This window comes from Benincasa hispida, chromosome 3 (genome assembly GCF_027475165.1).
Source record: "Benincasa hispida cultivar pf3 chromosome 3, pf3_genome.v1.1, whole genome shotgun sequence".
In the NCBI taxonomy this organism is placed as follows: domain Eukaryota; kingdom Viridiplantae; phylum Streptophyta; class Magnoliopsida; order Cucurbitales; family Cucurbitaceae; genus Benincasa; species Benincasa hispida.
The window spans coordinates 63,467,316-63,490,098 of NC_143480.1; the positions used below are offsets into that span (position 1 = coordinate 63,467,316).

A 22,783-nucleotide genomic window follows, 5' to 3' on the forward strand; every position below is an offset into this window, starting at 1 on the left:
CTCGGGAGTCTACAAAGTTAAGAACGGTTCTTCTCCTTTGTTTCTCCCTTCTTGAAGCATGTTGTAATACATAACGTATGTTGTTTATCGTATTTATGTTCTGTTTAGCTTGCTATTTTGTTTCTTTAAAAATGAAAAAATCGAATGCAAGACGATCCTAATGCTTCCGCTTGGGATTCTATCCCTTCAATATCATGGTTTAACAAGAAATAAAACTGCGTTTCTTTATCTACTGCAAAATCTGAATACATTGCAGCAAGCAATAGTTGCACTCAATTGATGTGGATCAAGAAAATCTAAAATAATATGATGTGCCACAGGATGCAATGACTCTTTATTGTGATAATCTTAATGCGATCAATATTTCAAAGAATCTAGTTCAACATATTTGAACTAAATATATTGATATTCGAAATCACTTCATTCGTGATCTTGTTAAAAATAAGCAAATTTTGTTTGAACGGACTAAAGATCAACTAGTAGATATTTTTACAAAAGCCCTAGATGCAGCCCAATTTGAGTCCTATAGAGCAGGTTTAGACCTTTGTAAAATTAATTTACAATAATTAATTATTTTGTGTCGTTATTGGCATGTTTGGGCCTTGAGTAACAAGTTCAATATTGAAAGATTTCTGGTGACCCACGATCAATCTAATGATGAGTTTAATTTAAATTTGAAATTAAGTAGGTGGAATTTATTAATTGAGGCGCTAACTTCTCTCAATGTTGGTGTTCATCTTTTTCCCCACGTCTTTCAAACTACCCATGTACTCTGTTTTGAATATTATATCTTCATGATGGTGAGTACTCAAAAGAAAATTGATGTTCCTGAATAGAAGATGGTTTGCTTCCATCATACTCCCTTCTAGATTACACTCTTAACCTAGAAAGAGATGTGAAGATGCTAAACAACACCTCCCTTGGTGACATTTAACATCCAACTCTCCAACTCAACCTGTATTTAAACCTAAATAGTTTCTCCATGTCATTCATCATATTTAATTCTCATTCAACATATTGATTACATGACATTCATAAACACACTTCATAACTTTCTCCATTTCCTATTTTACCAAAAATCAATTTGAACACATTATCCAAAAGTGCATATACACATACAGACTATCAACAAAGTTTATGTTCATCAGAAACATTTTCACAACTACACAACCAAACCCCTACTTCATGTCCTATGTTCCCAAAACTCATGTACATTTAATTCATGGTATGCAGTCTACCAAAACAAGGACTCTAAAAATATGTAAACCTACAATGTAGTGGGAAACTATCGTCGTGTGGTAGTTGACAACTCAGTTTATTCCTGGAACTTGATCGCTACCTGGGGAGAGGGAGAACATAAAACATTGATAACATGAGCTAAAGCCCAGCGAGTGGAAATTTAATATAAAAATAGGCTTTTTCATTTTAGAAACATCAGTGAAATTCATTAAAAAAAAAAACATTCAGTAAATCATGAATAAAGTATGTAAGATTCAGTAACATCTCAAACAGTGCTAATCAAAGATTGGCATGATCATATTTCATAAAAAGCACAATATAAAGCATCCATGAGCTATTTATAAAAAACCATACCAACTCTATACCCAAATAATCGGTTATGATGGTAGGTTAATATGGACTAAGACATATGGCTATGCTAGACATACCATACATCGAATATCCCCTGAGGTGGTAAACTAGAACATTGTGATTTGTGCACACAGAGCTGCCTCAAGGTTAATTATAAATACACACTACAGGCCCAAGTTCCCCTGGGCTTCCTAGTATACTCTGGCCTTATACAACCTCAATAGCCCTATGATCACCTGGGTGACACTACTGAAATACGTTCACATAACATGGGAAAAACATTTCTTGGGTACAAGATCCAGTAGTTTAAAACAAATTTTCACAAATTATTCAACATCATTTATTCCATCATCAATAGGTTTACTCACATAACTATATAAATCATAGTAAAGTAAAATCAGGTTTCAAACTACATGTTAATAAATCCAGTTCATATAACGTCGATGAGGATTTAGAAATCACTATGTAAAGCATTTATGAAATCATGGTCAATTAAAACTAATCTTGCCAACACATTTCACAAAATATAGCATACCATCATACTTATATACTTTTCATATCAAAATACTCAAAATAAAACCACTCACAGTCCAGGGCATGAATTCCTCGACTTATAGGCCTTCCCGATCTCAATCTGACTTGAAACAAGATCCTAGGGTTACTAGACACTTAAAAGAGGTCTAAATAACCCTAAACAACCCTTAGTGATTCCATAAAACCAATTACACTCAACTTAAGCCCTAAACCTTCATATTTTGCACTTTAAGCACATTCTCTTTAAAATACCCAAGATAGCCCAAAAATTACATTAGGCAGCTGCAGGGCTGGGCGACAAGCAGGCTGCACTATTTTTCCAGCAATCTTTCAGAATTTGTTTTTATCAATTCCAGCCATCATCACTTCAAATAACTTTAATAGAACTCAAGAGAGACCTTAAAACTTACTAACCTTTAAATTATGAGCCTTAAATCCCACTAAGAATGCCCTAAATAGCCATTCAAATCAAAACTCTCTGATTTGCCCGATTTTCCAACCACCTCAGATTTCTTCACTTTTTCGGCCACAAATCTTCATGGCAGCCCTAGGGTTTTTTCTTCACTCATTCCTCTTCAATTAGCTTAAGAAAATTTAATTTTGCACGAGTAAAATGGAAGAACCGACCTTCTCTTTTTGACTTATCAATTTAGCCGAATTCTGCCTTTTTCTTCCTCAAATGATATTCGACCAACCAGCTTCTTCACAAGTCTAAATAGGTGGCCTTCCCTTGTTTCTTCTAATTTCCTTCACATGAATGTAATATGATAAAATATTAATTAATTTCTTTATTACTTCACTTAATTTTCTCCAATTTAATTAAATAAAATCCAACCTACACCCTTGGTCCTCCTTCCCTTTTTCTCAAATATTTATTTCTTCCCACCTAACATTTAGCCTAATTTTCCTCTTCCTTATTTAACTACTCCACATCCAACAAATGGGCTATTTTTATTAATAAATAATAAGAATAAAATTTTACACTTGAAAATTAAACTCCAACTTCCAACTTCAACATTAAATCCAATTATGCATACTTTAGGGCTCTTAATCCAAGTTGCTTATTTTAAGTTGATCTTAAGCTTAAACAAGAGGAAAAAGAATAAGGGCTTACAAATAAGTACCTTCTTTATCAAAATTTCATCCTCAAAATTTCATCCTCGAAATTCAGCAGAAGTCATCCAAAGAATAACTTAGGGTATTTGGCTGTCATTTGTTGTTTATTTTCCCAAGTTGCTTTTTCCAATGCATGGTTTCTCCACAAAACTTTAACTAATGGAATTTTCTTATTCCTCAACACCTGTTCCTTGTTGTCTCAGATCTATACATGTATGATTTCCCTTAAGCTGTACTATTTGTGTTTCTAGAACATGCGATGGATATAGAACATATTTACGTAACATTGACACATGGAATGCATCGCGTATCTTGTAAAGCTCCAGTGGCAATTCCAAACGGTAGGCTAATGGTTCTATGCGTTCCAGGATTTAATAGGCTTCTATGTATCTCGAATTCATCTTTCCTTTTCGACCAATATGTAACATTCTTTTGCAAGGAGAAAGTTTCAGGAAAACTCTATCTCCCACCTTAAATTCCATATCTTGACAACACTTATCAATAGAACTCTTCTAACAATCTTGAGCCATCTTAAGTTTCTCCTTGATGACCTTAACGGTATTTGTAATGATCTGCACTAATTCTGGACTAAGCAATTTCCTTTCACCAACTTCATCCCCACATACTGGGGTTCTACAGTTCCTCCCATACAAAGCCTCATATGGAGCCATTTCAATGCTAGAATGTTAACTATTATTATATATGAACTCTATTAGTACAATATGAGAATCCCACTTACCCTTAAACTTATAGCATGCAGGCTCGAAGCATGTCCTCTAATGTTTGAATAGTTCGTTCTGATTGCCCATCTGTTTGAGAATGAAAGTATATAAGTTTAGTATCTAGAACCTGTTGCAAGCTTAGCCAAAATTTAGACGTGAATCTCGAATCTTGATTAGAGATAATCGATACTAGTCCTCCATAGCGACTAACAACCTCTACTACTTACATCCTGGCCAACTTATACAAAGAAAAAATGTCATTAACTGGTAGAAATTCTGTTGTTTTAGTCAACCTATCAATTATCACCCAGATCATGACCATTCTGAGTTCGAGGAAGTCCAAACAAAAAGTCCATGGTAACATGCTCTGATTTCCATTTTGACACTAGAAGTGGGTTTAGGAGTCCAGTTGTTTTCTATTGGATAGGTTTAACCTGTTTGCAAATCATACACTTCGATACATATTCAGCTATTTTGTGTTTCATTCTAGGCCACCAATAGATCTATTTCAAAGTCTGTCACATTTTAGTGCTCCGTGGGTGCATCACATAGGTTAAGCTATGGGCTTCCTCTAGAATTTTATGCTTTAAGTATGACTTATTAGGTATACAAACACGGTTATACCTTACTACAACTCCATCGCTTCTCACATCATAGTCTGTCTGATGACCTTGTTTCAATATTTCTCCTAACTGATTCAAAACCACATCATTCTTCTGTGCCTCAATAATCTTGTCAATTAGGTTAGGCCTTACCTGATACTGTGTAATCAAACCTCCCTGGTTATCTTCTGCTAACACTGCATTACAACTCTTTCTTATTGATTTTAGTTCTAATTTCCATTAGAACTCTTATAAACAGAACAACTAAAGCCAACCACAATGCAAAGCAACACATATAAGGCATTCATAACCCTTATAAATAAGTCTAAGTGTCATGCTCCATGCATTGTTCATTCATTACAGCTCCTTATGATCGTCTACCAATGCTGCATGAGCATAAGCAATCGTTTAGCAATGATCGGGTACCTTTGACTATGCGAGAAAGCATAAAGGTCACACGATCGTGAAGCGCACATCGTGTAACGCATGCCTTAAATGATTAAGTAGACGACAATGATGCGGTGAAACATAATCGTCTAAACGATCACTGAGCAAGCGTAAGGTATCATATATGGGGTGATCGTATAGTTTGTGATGCGATGAAGCATGCTGAACTACATGATCGTTTAGTGCGCGCACCTTCTAAACGACGAGTGTCAAAAACTCTATGCAATTGTTTACCTCAAGTGTCCATGCGATCGAGCAGCCGACGCTACACGATAGAGTAAAATCTTTACTCAATTGTTTAGCATCAGCTATATGATCGTTTAGTAAATACTACACGATTGGGTAAAACTTTTCTACACGATCGTTTAGTCAAATCTTAATGATTGTTTAGCTTGGGCTACACGATGTGACCAACCTTTGGTCTTCTTCCTCGATGAGAAAAACATCTCCATGCTTCGAAACTTCATTACGAATAACTCAAAAAACTTCAAACATTTTGAATACAGACTCGATTGCTTGTTAATTATGCCAAAAAATATAGGGGCCCTTAAAAATTAACACTTTGTAAACTTAAAGAAAGTTTTAAATAGAGGTAATCATCTCGTAAACATCCATCAACACATCTGCAAACACATTTAACTCTTAAACACATTGAAGAACAAACTTAAAACCCACCATGACTGTAAATGAAGTTCAAAACAACAATTGAATTTGGAATATTAGAATATCTAGCTTTGATACCAAATGAAGGAAATCTAAACAGAGATCTTCATGAGCAGCGAAAGTGAATCTATCCAAATCCCATTTAGAATGAACACAAATAATTACAATCTTAAACGGAAACGAATAGGTTATGCATAATAAGAAATTACAGCATGTTACAAGAGGATACAAGTGATAGAGTATGCGTACCTTTGAAGAACTATTCTTCAAGTATCCCTTGACCGATTTCCAATGTGTCCAAAGCAGCACCTGAACGCAACGAACAAAACACAGCCTCCACGAATGTCTAAATGAGCCTTGATCCCAATCGAGTCCAACTTGATCCACGAACTATCAGGAACACCACCACAAGGGTTACCTTGGTATTTTCAGTGTGAGAATCCAGGAGTTGTGGGCTTTGTATGATCTTTGATTGAGGAAGGTAGGAGGTATACGATCGAGTAGACGATCAAGTAAGTGGGAGATATGAAGATTGTCTATCGTATAGAAGATGTACTCGATCGTTTAGAAGATGAAGCCTATCGTATAGACTTTGTTACTTAATTGTGTAGCAATGCCATTAACTTCGTATAGTCAACTCGTAGCTCGATCGTGTAGACTCTTAACCCTATCACTTAGTAAAAACGCTTTTTACTTGATAGCCTTTTCCATAAGATTTTTCGAATAAATCATCTGACTAATTTTGGAAAATAATTTTTCTTTTATCTCACGGTTACCATAAAACTTCCAATAACCTCCCACTCAAAACGATTATTAGAGAAAAAGAATTAATTATCATATAATTAATAGATTATAAATAAATATGATAACCAACTTATCATATTATATTTATAACCTATAGTTTTAATATTTCATCATATGAAACATATAAACCATAGTTGTTTTTCTATTTTATGGTATTTAATATAAATCATATTTATATTAATTCCTCCAAATAATGTATCTAATACATCAAATCAATTATATCACATATAATTGAATTTACTCTTGTTAATTTGAACACTTCAAATCAACCTAAAATATGATTCTAAACTTGAACCCATTGAGCTACTAAGGGGACCTCATGGACCTATAACTTGAAACTCCAACAGTACGTGAATAACTGACTAAACTCTTAAGTCACGAGATCCATCATCTGTTAACTGTTGTTCACTACACTAAAGACTGACAAATGCACTCTTCGCACTACAGATAATTTCGGTGTCTATATGACCAATCAACAATGCAATAACTCTTCAAAAATCACTTGTAAGTACAGTTGGGCAAATTTACCATTTTGCCCCTATAGTTACATCTAACTCCTTAAGTACTACTGATTCCTCTAATAAACAATAAGTCATAGTCCTACTATGACTGAGTCCTCTCTTCCAAAGAGAGGGTGTGGCCACTATGTTCAAGACCCAGAATCAACCTTTAAGGGAGCAATTAATCTACTTACCGCTGCTTTGGGGAAGGAGTGAATTTCGTCTTGTGTAGTTGAGTTCTCAGCTCCCCAATTAGACAAATCCCCAAAAAGGTAGGCTTGTTGAGTTGGCAATCTGGCCATTCTCACCCATACTAATAAAAGACCATCCTCATATGCAGGAGTTCCTAACTCACTCAAGATTAAGGTCATGTCACCTATGGTCATTTTAATGAAATTTAAGTCTCAATTAGCAACATCGTTATATAAAGAGACTAATCATCTCGTGGTCCGGTCTTATACAAACTCTTTGTATAGGATACCCTTGCTCGCATTCTCCATATGAATGGTCAAGATCAGACCATTTGTAGCACTTTACATCACTTGTAGCATCTATAAAGCGGGTCGTATCCGTAGTGTCACTAGGATAAGGTATCCCTCTTTTATCCTTATACTACAGACCATTTAGGTTATTACTTAAGGCATGATCCACCTGTATGTCTCACATACATGCTTAAGTTACATGAAATAACCATGGATCTTAGTTTATTGAATTTGAGTAAATGCAAATAAAATAACACTTATTTTATTAATAACAATGTGTGTACTTTTTACAAACTACGAAACCACCGGGAGAATTAGGATACCAATCTCAATAGTACATACTACAAGATGTAACATATAAGATAGCAAACCAAAAAAGCTATAATAGGCCTTTTATAGCTTTTTTTGAAGGTCTTGATAGCCCATGTTATTAAAAATCTGTGACTTTTTATAGCGTTTTTTAGAGCTATAATGAATGCTATAATAGAGTATAAAAATAGACTTATATATGTTGCTATTAAAGCATTTGATAGAATTTTTTTTATTAAAGATAATATGTTTATATAACTAAAATAATTATGCTATCTTTAACCTATAATAGCCTTTTTTCAATGCTATAATATAGCATTTATAGTTATAATTGTATGTTATGACAATGTTATTTAATCTTGCTAACAAGAGCATAGCTCAACTGGCATAATGTTCATACTATCAACCTCGTAGTTTGAGGTTCGATTACCCCACCCCACACTTTAATTACAATACCTCTTCAAAAAAAATGTTATTTAATCTTTAATAATTACTATTATTATTGTAAAAACCTTTTAATAGCATTTACTTTTTTGCTATATAAATGTTTCTCGAGCTTTCTCTCATGGTTACAAGATATAACTTTTTGCTCAATACTAATTTGTAAATTAATTAGGTTTTGTTAAATTTTACTCCACGTACTCATCTTTAATTGAAATCCACACATAAGAAATACTTCATAGCACATTAAATACCTAATAACTTTCATTCATAATCTATTAACATTACAAAATAAAGTATTCATAATTTACTAGAATAAAATTGTTGTCCCAACGATACAAGCTAGATAAAGCATTAACTGTAATTACCAACATAAGTTAACTCTCAAAATACACAATTCATTAGGTGTTCAAGATTATATTATCACATAGTCGAGCTGTCATCTGGTTCTATTTTGCTTTGGCAATGCATCATTTCATTCATCTACATAAATATATAAATTATATATCAATATATGATTATGTGAACATCAATAATAGTGAATTAAGGAAATAAAGAAAATCTATTGACCATAATGGACAATCTCCAAATATGACAAGTAATGTTGAATATTATTCATAAGTTCACATATCATTCCAAAGTACCCAAGTACAAATAGGAGAATAAAATGGTAATCATAAGACTAACAAAGCTAAACATAATTCAACCAATATTTAACAATCTAGTTAAAATGGTTTGCACACTTTATAAGCATGACTAATACACATAATATTTTTGAGACACTAGTTATACTTCAAATTCACGAGTAATTAGTTCAATTTGATATTGAGTATTTAGGCATTCATTCAATTATATCCTACGTTACTTTGATATGGAACAAGGAGAAAAAGAAGTAAAAAAAATGTTGGATGACATTGACATAAATAAAGGTCTAACTAAACAAAGAAATGGGGATTCAAGTCTAGATTGTCACACCCCCTCCCGAGCTCGCCTCTTGAACTTGAAAGGAGGCGTGAAGACGACAGATACCACTCTTTTATGATACCTATTGCCCATTTGAGCCTTTTGCACTCAATAACCTCTAAGCCAAGGATATAAAAAAATAACTTTTTGACTAAACTCATTTTATTACAAACAGTACAACGTTTATACAACTTTTAGGCTTAACTATAAAGTTTACATCAACAACTCTAAATCTGAAAGTGTGGCTGTGGATGTGGCAGACCTTGACCTTATCAGCATCTTAGAACTCCTCAATCTCTGCGACCTGGGGGGGGGGGGGGGGGAGAAGGAAACAAAATATGGAAAACGTGAGCTAAATAGCTATATGAAAATAGGTTTGATTTCAGAAATTCACTTTTGGGAAAAAAATTCCAGAATCAAACAAGTATCACATAATAGAATGTAACCTCCCAGCCTGTTAGTTGGATATCCCTGACATGATCATGTATTTTCCTCGGGTATTCTCCATGAATAACCCACAATGACTAACGTGGACACAATCTCAGCACCTTATAACCCGACGAATGTGCACATGTTGACAATTCCTGCTAGACATGCTTGGGTACGTTGATAATCCCAACCAGATACCCTGACAATCCCAGTCTACAAAGCATTCTAACAGAATCCCGAGTACAAATCCAGTTTCCAAATGCAGTTACACACGCATTATGATAACAACACAACAACAATCAAGTTCAAACAAAACACATTTCCTGATCATGCCAATAATTCAATATAACCTATATATATATTATCACATATATACATAGAAATCAATCATACAAACAGTAGAATAACCACTGACCTTGGTTGGGTAGGAACCTTTCTCTCTAGAAGTTCCTTAGTTTCCTCGTGCTCCCTTTTGAACCCTAAATTCCAGATTCAATTTCAAGCTTAGATTACTCATCATTATAAGCCTTATTTTGAGACACTTTCTTATACAAATAGGTTTAGAAATGTCTTAACTTACTTACCTTAAAATCTCAGCTTAGAACTCCTCGTGGTTGGGCTGGCATCCTTAAATCATTAAGACTGGCTCAAGCTTACCCGAGAGCTCAACTTTTCTGTTTTTCTTCACTCTCCAGCATGGTTCCTTTGAGCTTCTTCTTTGATAGTTCTACCTTGACAACTAGACTCTCAGAGCTTTCAGGCAGCTTTAGAATCACTCAAAACGCACGAGTAGTCTGGGAGAACTTCTCATCCCAATTTGATGCCACTTCAGGACCTCACTGTCCGACAGCATATCCTCCTCTTGGAACTATTTGATCAACGCATGGTCTTGCTACCGACACATGCGCTTCATGATCAACATATAGCCTCCTCCGAATCTGCCCTCTAACACTCTTCCTAATGTCCTTTGAAGAGGATTTGTGTTATGAATTGAAGAGAAGTCTTGTGGTGGTAGTTATAGGCTTTAGGAACCGATCCTCATCATCTTGTAAGGCCTCCAAAGCATGACATCTCCTACTTAGAAACTTTTGGAGTGTCCCCATCGTTGCTTTCCCACCACCTACTTCCATGTCACTCATCTACTTCCATGCCACTTCCTACTTGCATGAAGTTTGAGTTGTCTTCCTTATGCATAAGTCTTCTTTGCATTAAACTCTATTCGTCCACTTCCTACTAACTCAAGCTCAACCTCTTTTTGGTAATTTAGCCACTTGTCCAGATGAATCCATTAGCCCATAGCTCTCTCATCAATGCATCACTTATGCCACTCTAACCTCAAGGCATCGCAAGTCATTGCTTGGCCACATACCCTTCTCCTCGCATGGCTCACCCTTGACACATGCATTCAACTAGGACTATGACCGTCAAAATCTTCCAATGCATATTACTTACTCTAGCCTTTTCCTATGCACCCACATGCCCTCGGATGTCCTTGGCGCATAACTCAACCTTAGCGCATAGTACATCACCATCGCATACCAACACTTGGGTCAAGCTAGGTCTCAACTCAACACCTCATGGTTTGTCTTACCATCACATAGCCTCTTGCTAACGCATACCTTATGTCTAACGCTAGCATGCCCTTGTTGCTTTGCATCGCCCATAGCCTCTTGCACAAGACCAACGCATCTAACCTCACAAGCCTTGTGTGCCACAAGCCCCATCAATGCATAGACATTTCACTATGCGCCCATCATGGCTTGGCCTATCGCATAGCTAATTGTGTAGATCTTGCTCTCATCGCATAGCTCATACCTTACAAGCTCAATGCATGGTTGTCCCTAATCTCTTATAACCTCTACAAACTTAGCCTCATTAGAGCCTTATGTGTTAATCTTCCTAACACCAAACCTTCTGCCAACATGCATCCGTACCTTACAAGCTCAACGCATGGTTGTCCCTAATCTCTTATAACTTTTACAAATTTAGCCTCATTAGAGTCTTATGTGTTACTGCTTCCTAACACCAAACACATGGTTTCTTTTTGACTTCATACTTAGCCAAATTTGATTAGTTAAGGCTCAACTCAAAGCTACTCAAAGAAAATCTATTCAAACACTTAGAATTTTCCTTCTCTTCAACATAAGATTTAACTTATACTTAGTTCATGTCCTTAATTACTGGCTTAAGTAGGAAAATTGAGATTTGGGTTTCACATAGATGGACGAAAATCAAAAGAAATAAGGGAGAAAACAATGCTTTGTTTCTCACCGTCCTTACCACCATCAAACTCAACTATTACCTTCTTAATCACAGGCTTTAATTACTTGTTTGTCACAAAAATACTACTTCAACAACAATACACGTACATGAAAATCACATAATTTAGACTAAGAGACTATCTTCAAAATCACATTATGGCCGGTAATACAATTTAGAGTCCTTCGGGTTGTGGGCAACATTCAAATGGCGTGCTAGAAACTCCAAACCCTCAAATATAAAGACAAAACATTTTAGATAACCAACTTTAATTTAGAAACAAAATGCAACTCATAAAATATGACAACATGATCATCAAAGAAGCCAACTCATAGACGAATACAATTTAAAGATAAACATCTTACCATGATCAACATGAGCAATAATAAATATACTACAAATGTGGTTCTTGTAGTCAATAAGCCTATAAAGCTCCTCATCTGTAAACTTCACTTGACAATTCAAAAAAAAAAAAAATTTTTAAAGAAAACATAAAAATCTATATCGAGGCATAACCAAAATTACAAAAGTAGCAAAAAGTAGAATAAGAAATCAACATCTCAGAAATAAAAAGCAACCCATAAGAAGAACAAAGCTCCTTTAGCTCAAGCTCCTCCCTACATTTCATTTAATACAAATGTAAAAAGGTCATAGGTCTTCAGATGATGAAAGGAAAGCTCAAAGAAAGTGTGCAAAAAATACTAGCTCATAGAAGACGCACATGTAGTTGATTCAATTTTAACTCATAAGTTTAATGCTAAAAACTTAAAGACAAACAAAATTTATAATAAAGGTATATGCCACCATTTTACAGAAGAAGTGGAGTAAAGCAAACAAAACTCTAAAAAATGAAAAACAAGACCAAAAAGTTAAGATGAAAACAAGTCCAAAACATTACACCATATTAGTAAGATCAATGGGTTAACGACTCCAGACAAATCAACTATAGAATTTCATAAATCAGTCAACAAAATCTTCAGATTAATCAGCCCCCAATCACCTTTTCTCGACTCTCAGTCAACAGCAGCCTCAACACACCAATACGCTCCTCTAGCAGATATGGAAATTATCACAATCCAATATTCATCTTACCATTGAGAAATCTAACTTCTCGAGATCCTCTATTTTTATATTTAATGCACTGCCATATATGAAGTGGATTCTCTATTAATTTCCTTCTTTGTATCATTCATGTGGTTGTTCAAGCTAGGCACATATGGATTAAACAAACAACAATGAGACGTAAAGATTGCTTCTTCTATTAAGTTTTAGCCAATCCTTTTATTTAATCCATACAACTAAACTCAAATACTTGACAACCTTTAAAAAAAATGATTATCTAATGAAATATAAAAGAGATAAGATGAAAAGAGAGACCAACACACAGTCTACGTGGAAACCCTAGAGCAGGGAGAAAAACCACGATATAGATCTTTTTCTTATTTATTAAAATTGATACACTGAATACAGGGGAACATGGCGAATAAATAGATAGTAGAGAACCCTAGGGTTGAAGACAATTACAAAAATACCCCTAGGTTAAAATCCTACTTTCTACACTCCCCCTCAAGTTGGGGCATAAATATCAATAAGACCCAACTTGCTGATACAGTAATCAAAGTTTGGCCTAAATAACCCCTTGGTGAGAACATCTGCCACCTATTGGTTTGAGGGAATATAGGGGATGCAAATGCATCCATTATCTAGTCTATCTTTGATGAAGTGTTTGTTAATCTCTACATGTTTGGTTCTGTCATGTTGGATTGGATTATTTGCTATGCTTATTGCTACTTTATTATCACAAAACAATTTTATTGGAAGCTCACTATCTTGATGAAGATCAGACAATACTTTCTTCAGCCAGATTTCTTCACAGATTCCTAAGCTCATTGCCCTGTATTCAACCTCAGCTACTTCTGGCAACAACTCCCTATTTCTTACTTCGGCAGGTGACAAGTTTACCCCAGACAAAAATGCAGTATCCAGAGGTTGACTTTCTATCAATAACAGAGTCTGCCCAACCATAATCGGTATATGCTTCGATAGCCCCTTTTTCGGACTTTCTGAACATCAGGCCCTTACCAGGAGTCCCCTTTAAGTACCGAAGAATACATTCAACCGCAGTCATATGCTCCTCATAGGGAGCTTGCATAAATTGGCTTACCACGCTTACTGCATATGAAATATAAGGTCTTTTATGGGACAGGTAGATCAACTTCCCAGCCAACCTCTGATACCTTTCCTTCTTAACAGGAATTTTGTTGTTTGTAACACCAAGTTTTGCATTATACTCCACGGGTGTGTCAACTGGTTTACACCCAGTCATGCCTGTATCTTTGAGTAAGTCCTGTGTATATTTCCGCTGCGACATTGAAATACCTTCTCTTGATCGGGCCACTTCCATTCCAAGGAAGTATCTCAACTTACCGAGGTCTTTAATCTCAAACTCTTCTGCCATTTTTGTTTTAAGCCTCATAATTTCACCCTCATCATCACCAGACAGAACAATATCATCAACATACACTATGAGGACTGCAATCTTCTTGGAGCCTGACCTTTTTGTAAACAGTGTATGATCTGAGTGCCATTGTTTATGCTTTAACAGATATAATGAACCTGTCAAACTAAGCCCTTGGTGATTGTTTCAACCCATATAACGACTTCCTCAGTCTGCATACCTTGTGCTTAAACTAACTCTCGAACCTAAGAAGGGGGCTCATATAGACTTCCTCTTCAAGTTCTCCGTTCAGGAATGCATTCTTAACATCCAACTGGTGAAGTGCCAATCTTTGTTCATAACAATACCCGAATAGTATTGAGTTTGGCCACGGGAGAGAATGTTTCAGAGTAATTAACTACGAAGGTCTGAGTGAAGCCTTTAGCAACCAATCTGGCCTTATACCAATCAATCGTCTCGTCCGATTTGTACTTTACGGTGAACACCCATTTGCATCCAACTGGCTTGTGCCCTTTAGGTAAAGACACTTGTTTCCAAGTTCCATTTTTCTCAAGAGCCCTCATTTATTCCATAACAGCCATTTTCCATTCAGGACTCTCCATTGCTTCACGAATACTGCTTGGGATCATGATAGTGTCTAAGCTGGTAGTGAGAGCTTTAAATTATGGAGATGGATTACTATATGTCATGTAGTTATGCATAGAATATCTCGTGCATGAACGAGTACCTTTCCTCAGTGCTATAGGAAGATTAAGAGAGGCATCATGATTTCCCAACTTTCCAGGTATCTCAGCATGATTGGTCATCTATATATCAAGAATTCCAGTAATACCTTCCATTTCCTCTCCAATTGCTAGTATATTTTCTCTACTCGTTCTTAGTTGTCTCTTTATCTGCCACATTTTTGGTATTGCCACCTCCTTCATCCTTATCCTCTCTGCATTTGTCAGTCTCCATACATATATCAACATCATTAGTTTCAGGAATATACGTACCTGGACCTGATGCAGGGTCTGATTCATGGATCGAAGCCGGCTGTTCAATAGGTGACACTCCTTCCTTTCTAAGATTCTTCCTATAGTAGGTTATCCATGGAATCTGGTTGGTACAAAGGACCAGACAGGCATTTTCAAGACTGAGAGACGGAATCGGGGTGGATTCTAAAAGAATAGCATAGGAAGACCAGTTAGTCTCTTCACTCAAGCTCTCCTCTTGAAGGGAACTAACGGGAAAGTATTGCTGATCCTCAAGGAAGGTAATGTCCATGGAGACAAAATACTTTCTGGAAGACGGATGATAGCATTTATACCCACGTTGGTGGAGAGGGTACCCAACAAAGATACATTTATCACATAGAGTGAATTTTGTGCGATTTGGGCCATGAGAGTGGACAAACACGATGCAGCCGAAGACCTGGAGAGGAACATCAGAAATCAAGCGAGTATTCGGATAAGATTCTTTGAATAAGTCTAAGGGATTATGAAAGTCAAGGACACAAGAGGGCATACGATTAATGAGGTAGGAGACAGTAAGAATGGCATCCCCCCACAGGACGGAAGAGTGGCAAACAACATTAAGGACTAGGCGACTTCCACCAGATGACGATTTTTACGCTCGACTACTCCATTCTGTTAGGGAGTATAAGCACACGAGCTCTGGTGGACAATCCCCTTAGATACAAGAAAGTCTCGGAAAAAGGTATTGAAGAATTCTCGCCCATTATCACTTCTCAAAATCCCAATCTTTGCAAGGAACTGGGTTTCAACAGTTGTATAAAATTGTTGAAAGATGGAAGACACCTCAGACTTATCAGTAAGTAAGAAAATCACAATGTACCTGATTGTGCAATCACACTCACCCCGACCACACTCAAATTTTTCTTATTGTCGGCAAAGGGCTGATGCTGTGTATTCTCATTAATCGTGTCACTTACGAGGGCACACCCAGAGTTTGATTTGTCATGTGACTGTCGCCCATGCAATTTCCAGCACCGGTCCTTTGTATGCCATGACTTCTTACAATGCCCATAAACAAGAGTGGGCTTTTTATCACTATCGACACTAGATGCCTTTGTAACAAAGGCTGATGCATCAACAAAAAGATTGTTCATAGCATGCGATTGATCCTCTTCCAGTCGTACCTCTAAACAAACTTCTCTGAAGGATGGTGTAGGTCGTTGACCCAATATGCGACTCCGAACACTATCAAATTTGGGGTTCAATCCCGCCAGGAAAACATACACCCAGTCAGCCTCTTCAAAGTTTCAAGTATTGAGCCCCATCTTGTGTATAGTTTCAGACAATCTCCCGACAAAGATCCATCTCTTGCTAATACACTGACAATTTATTAAAGTAGGATGTGACATCCCTGGTCCCTTGTTTGCACTCATAGACCTGCTTGTGTAGTGTGTACAACCGAGATGCATTCTGTTGCTTTGAGTACAGGTCCTGCGCTGCCTCCCAGATATCTCTAGCAGTTGCTGCATACAGTAAAGATCGAACAATCTGTGGCTCCATACTGTTGATAAGGACAGAGCGTAATAGAGAATCCTCCCCTTCCAGATTCTTTCTTGAGGATCGCCCGAAATAGGTTTCAGAATTTTTTCTGTCAAATACCCAAATTTGTGTCGTCCCTCTAGGGCCATTCTGATCGATTGGGACCAAGAGAAATAATTTTAGCCATTTATTTTTCTCCTACCAGAAATCCTGCAGAATTTCCCATAGAGCCAGATAAGTAAGTTGCATTGGGCAAAATAGAGAACAAATTTACCGGATTCTCTGTGGTGATAGGTTAAGGATTTGTGCCAAGAGTCGTTTCCAAATCTAAAATCAGCATTTGAAGATATACCAACCGTCGCCGGACATCATCAGGGCATTGGGCCGAATCACCATGATTTGGCTCGGCTGGAATCGAAGCTTCGACTGACGGCTGAATGTGGGAAGAACCAATTGTGTATGCTGGAATCGAGCCGCCGACGGAAGAAGTCACGAACAGAGGCTAAATATCTCAGATCGACGCTCGGGTCGGCTGTGACTGAGCAGAGGCTGGAGCGATCGGGTCGTGAGGCATTATCGACGCGGATGAAGGGTTCAGCGACATCCTATCGGCGTGGCTCAGCACGATCGCGCGTCTGTCGAGCGAACCCTTGGTCTGGAACGACGTCGTTTTTCCCTACGGCGGCTGGATCACGCGTCTTTGACCGTCGAACGAGCCCTCGTTCTGGAACGAGGTCATTACTCCCTGCAGCGGCTGGATCAGACATCTCTGAACGTCGAAGAAGGCTTTGGTCTGGAATCTTTCGTCTGTCGATGACGGCTGGATGGCGATGGCTGGGATTAGCTGTGGTAGAGCGGCTTGGAGATATTCTTTCATAGTCACTTGGATGAGAGCTTTCATGTCCACAATTGGAGCTCCGTCAGTTCCCTCGAGGGCTGCTGCATGATGAAATATAAAAGAGACAAGACGAAAAGAGAGACCAACACACAGTTTACGTGGAAACCCTAAAGCAGGGAGAAAAACCACGATACAAATCTTTTTCTTATTTATTAAAACTGATACACTGAATCCAAGAGAACAGGGTGAATAAGTAGACAGTAGAGAACCCTAGGGCTGAAGACAATTACGAAAATACCCCTAGGTTAAAACCCTACTTTCAACATTATCAAATCTTTGCAAAAGTCTTAGTATCAAGAAAAACTTAATACAAACTACTTCTTCAAGTGAAAACAAACAATATATAGGAAAATTACTAAACACCAAAATTGCTACTACATCAATCCTCTTTTATTCCATCTAAAAGTTTAAAAGCTTTAACAAATGCCAGGGGATTTACGAGATTGAAAAGATGAGAGAATTTGAATTGATGCGGTGCTTTTAGGATTAGAATTAGCTTTTGTAGGGTACAAATAATATTGATCTAAAAATTAAAACAAACAAACAAATAAATAAACAGACAAACACCTAGAGATAAATGGACAAGATCTAATAAGCTCAAAGAGTAGGTGAACCAATAACTCAAAAAACATAAAACAAATTACAAAGAAAAATATTAAACAGAAAAAATTACGAATGTATGTAATATGTTTAAGAAGAAGTTGGAAAAAAAAAAAAGGAAGACGTAGAGATTAATTGTTGAGAGAAATTACCTCATGTTTCATGAAACGATTACTTCAAGGTACAACCTTGATTTATCACTACGTTTCTTTTGTGTTTTTTCTTCTGCTTTGGTTCATAGGTAGATGTAGAAGAAGATGAGAAGAATTGGGAAATGAGTCGAAAAGCTAAATACTTAGAATGACATTAGTGGTTCGAAAGTTTCTTCTGTGGAAGTTAATCCTATGTGGGGGTTGTCTCCACAATGTTTCATGTTCATGAACAAACTTCTCTAGGAATACACAAAGTGAAAGAATAGAGGGGAAACAAAGGAAAGAAGCTTACATGCTCTATTTGGTTTCTCCAATTTTTCGTCAGATAGAGAAATAAGTTTTTTTTGTTTTTGTAGACATGCCACTGATGGATGACTCTTCCCAAATCCCACCATCATGAGATGTGATTCGAATCAAGCTACTCGAGCAGTGAAATTTTGAACAGTTTGATTTCACCCTGGACACAGTGAGAGAGAAAGGTTGTAGGACTTGACTATGCCGGCAAATGAACCCAATGGATGCCAGTGATGATGAAACAAATTTTCGACACAGTGACGATGTTGCAAATCTCCGACACCATAAAATTAGAGAGAGAGTCGATGTGAGATGAGGGATTGAGAGGAAGATCTTTCTGCCTTTGAGGGATTGTTGTAAGAGAGTGACGATTTTCTTTTGGATCGAGGGGTTGCGCAAGAAATTTTTTTTAGAGGACAAAACTAGAAGAAATTTTTTAGAACAGAAAGAAAGCTTGGCAGGAAGTTCTTGGAAGGTAGTGACGTGGGAGATGAGGGCTAGGGAAGAAAGGGAGGAAGAATACCTTGGAGATTAGCGAAAGGGAAGAAATGGGGGGAAGAAGGGGAAAGCACAAAATGTTGAGCGCGCACACCAAAATATTTGAACTTTTCGCTTCTTTTTTTCTTTTTTTCTTTTTTCTTTTTCTTTTTCCCTCTCTCTTTTATAGCCTATTTTGTGAAGTGCTATAATCCGAAGCTAAAATGAGGTATTTCTTGTAGTAACATTTAGACCATGGTATGTAGTTTATCATAACCAAGACTCCAAAATATGTAAACCTACGATTCTGCAGGAAACTATTGTCGTATGGCAATTAACAACTCAGCTTGTTCCCAAAACTTGATTGCTACCTAAGGGAACATAAAACATTAAAAACTTAGAGCTATAGCTTAGTGAATGGAAATTTAATATGAACACAAGTTTTCTCTTTTTAGAAACATTGAGGAAATTCTTGAAAAAAACATTCAGTAAATCATGAATAAAGTATGTAAGATTCAGTAACATTTCAAACACATGCTAATAAAAGATTGACATGATCATAATTCATAAAAAAAAAAAAAAACAATATAAAGCTTCCATGAGCTATTAAAAAAATCACACAAACTCTGTACCCAAATACTCCTTTACGACGACGGGTTACTCTGAACTAAGACATATGGCTTCGCTAGACATACCACACATCAAATGTCCCATATGGCGGTAAACCACAACAATGCCATACATACATGCAAAGCTACCTTAAGGCTAATTATAAATATATATCACATGCCCAGGGCTTCTAGACTTCCCAGTATATTCTAGCCGTTTTGTTCTCAGCCGCAACCCTAACGCCATGCCACCCTCTATCTCTGTCAAAGCCACGTAGCACCATTCTTGTTGCTGTCGCCCAAAATAGAAACTTGATGACAACTCTAGAGGGGTGAATAGGGTTAGTTTAAAACTAATTAAATTTTTTTCCTAATGTGCGACCCACTTAAATAAATTAACAAACTTTTTGTTAACAAGTAATTTAAACAATAAATTCATGCAAATAAATTTAACTTAAAATAATCAAGAAGTTAATAATACTACTTTAAAGCACCCAATTTGATCATAATAACAAGATTGATCAGAATGTAGAAATTTATGAACTACCAATCAAAATATACAAATATGAGCAATTAACTTCAATAACAAATATTGCAATGAATTTCACGTAATAAATTATAATAACACGTTAATTTCAAAATTAAAGTAGGAGAGGGATAAAGAATTTAATACCAGAAATTTTGATAGTGGTTCGGCACAACCCGACCTATATCTACTTTCTGAGCTCTTCTTGGGTATGTTACTACGAACTTGACTCTTTCCATGACGTAGAGTCAAACCGCTACAATGTTCCTTTTTCGAGTGCAGGAACAAACCTAATCCTTTCCACGATTGAGGATCAAACCATTACAATAGTCTTGTTATGGGTTCAAGAGCAACCCTTTACAATAGATTTAGAAATGAAGAACAAGATGAGAAAAACTCTCTTAAATAGTGGATTTACAAATTATAGCACTCAATAAATTAATCCTCTCAATATAATAAATCTCTCAAGAATAAGACGAGAAAAAAAATTAGAACTTGGAGAGAATAACAATGGTGACTTTGAGAATTGTAAAAATGTGTAATTGTTGTTATGACTTGGAGAAGAAGATCAGTTTAAATAGAGAAGAAATATAGTTGAAAACCACGTTTAGTAAGGGTCATTGGATCTTGGAAAAGAAAAATCAATGGTGAAAATTTTTAACTCAACTAGCCGTTAGACACAAACAAAAAATAATATAATAATATATATCTTTTAAAACCCAACTAAGAAGTATAGACACATATACGAATACATGATATAATACTTTTTTTAAGTTAGATTAAAATAGATTCAAGAAGAGAGTGAAAACTTGAAAATAAATCTAGTAACGTCTAGTGATTGTTGAGCGACTAGAGTATAAGGTAGGAAAGAAGTAGAAGATGAAGATTGAAGATTGAAGAATGAAGTTGAGGATGAAGGGGGTGTGAATCATGATTTAAATAGTGAGAGAGAAGGGAATAATGAAGATTTAATTACATTTCGGGTTTTTAAATATTTTAATATTTTATGTTTTTATCATTTTTAATTTATTTTGTTTTGGATTGTTCAATTTGAGTGGACTTTTATGTTTGGAGGTGATTTTAAAATAATTGAAAACACTTTTGTCATTTTCAAAATCACCGTGAAACATGTTTAATTCTTCAAAACTAATATTGATGATATTAAAATTGCATTTAAAAGTGTAAAATTGAGAACTAAATTGATTTTGAGTAATTAAAACTGTGTTTTTTAGTGATTTTAAAAATGAAAAAAGTGATTTTTGATGATTTTAAAATCATTCCTAAACATGCATTAAAATAAAATAGGTTGTGGGTTGGGCTTTTTAAGTTGCTAGGCTTAAATTTGAAAAAAAAAAAACAAAATTGACCCACGTATCTAGAAGCAGATACGCGTATCTGAAAATTAAAAATAAAAATAAAAAAATTAAATACATCAAATCACGTATCAAACACGTATCTACCACATATCTGGACGTACCTGTATCATATCTGTATCTGATACCATTCTCTTCACAATTAGAAGTATTTGTGCTTCCTAGAAACCAAACAAAAAACACATGGCCACCATGTGCCTAAAACTAGACGTTAGACACAAACATAAGATAATATTAAATTCATTTTCTTTTTAAAAACAATCCAAAAATCAAAAGTCCACCATGTGTCACTCTTCCATTGCTCCAAGTGGAACTTTTCAATTAGTCCCTTTTGATGAGAAAAATTATGTCACATCATCAACTCAAGATTTTTTCTTTAAGATTGTTTCGGTCATATCTTCTTCGTTTGAGGTTTGGTTTAGGCAATTCAAATTGCATTGGAATTGTTGTTCCAAGCTTTATGCAATGAACATATCAAAACACTCAAATTATTAATAAATAAAATTTTGTTTGTTATTATCAAAACATTAATTAATTAATTAATTAATTAAAATATATTAATTTGAGATTAAGGACCAAAAAGCCAACACTACACGTGTGTTCGTACATTTGCGTGTCTGGTTGGTGGTTTCATTTTCCATTGCTTGCCATCAACCAGCCCCATTCAGATCTCGTCCACTATCCACAGACATTGCAGGCCTTGTGCCCAATCGCTTCGAGTCTGCCACCGACATCAATTCTCATGTTTCTGATGCACAGATCACACTGTTGTGCATTCTGTCGACGACCTCTATTCGCTGTCAGTGTAATTTCAACCCCCTTACCTTTTTTCGGAAACTCGATCTCGAAGTTGTTGTGGGGAAGTTTTAAAGTCTTCTTTAGAAATCTTGGAGACCCATCAGTAGATAAATTGCTCCTATAAGGGCTGATTCAGGGCTTGAATAATGTGGCACTACACCCTCTCTTGGCCCAAGAGGGGTTTGGCCATAGTTGGACTATGACTTATTGTTTATTAGAGAGATCAATGGTACATAAGGAGTT

The 22,783-nt window shown here is 36.1% G+C and overlaps 2 long non-coding RNA genes across 3 annotated transcripts; both read right to left on the reverse strand.

Moving 5' to 3' along the window:
• Positions 1–1,027: 1,027 nt before the first annotated feature.
• On the reverse strand, positions 1,028–2,730 carry LOC150037461 (uncharacterized). 2 transcript variants are annotated; one of them, XR_016528731.1, is made up of 2 exons: positions 2,539–2,730; positions 1,028–1,339 (listed from the first exon to the last, which is right to left on the reverse strand). It is a non-coding gene; the product is annotated as an uncharacterized LOC150037461 (long non-coding RNA). The 2 variants fall into 2 exon arrangements; XR_016528730.1 differs by having other exon boundaries at positions 2,178–2,730.
• A 9,383-nt stretch (positions 2,731–12,113) lies between these two features.
• On the reverse strand, positions 12,114–19,307 carry LOC150037462 (uncharacterized). The gene is made up of 2 exons (XR_016528304.1): positions 18,465–19,307; positions 12,114–12,478 (listed from the first exon to the last, which is right to left on the reverse strand). It is a non-coding gene; the product is annotated as an uncharacterized LOC150037462 (long non-coding RNA).
• Positions 19,308–22,783: the final 3,476 nt, after the last annotated feature.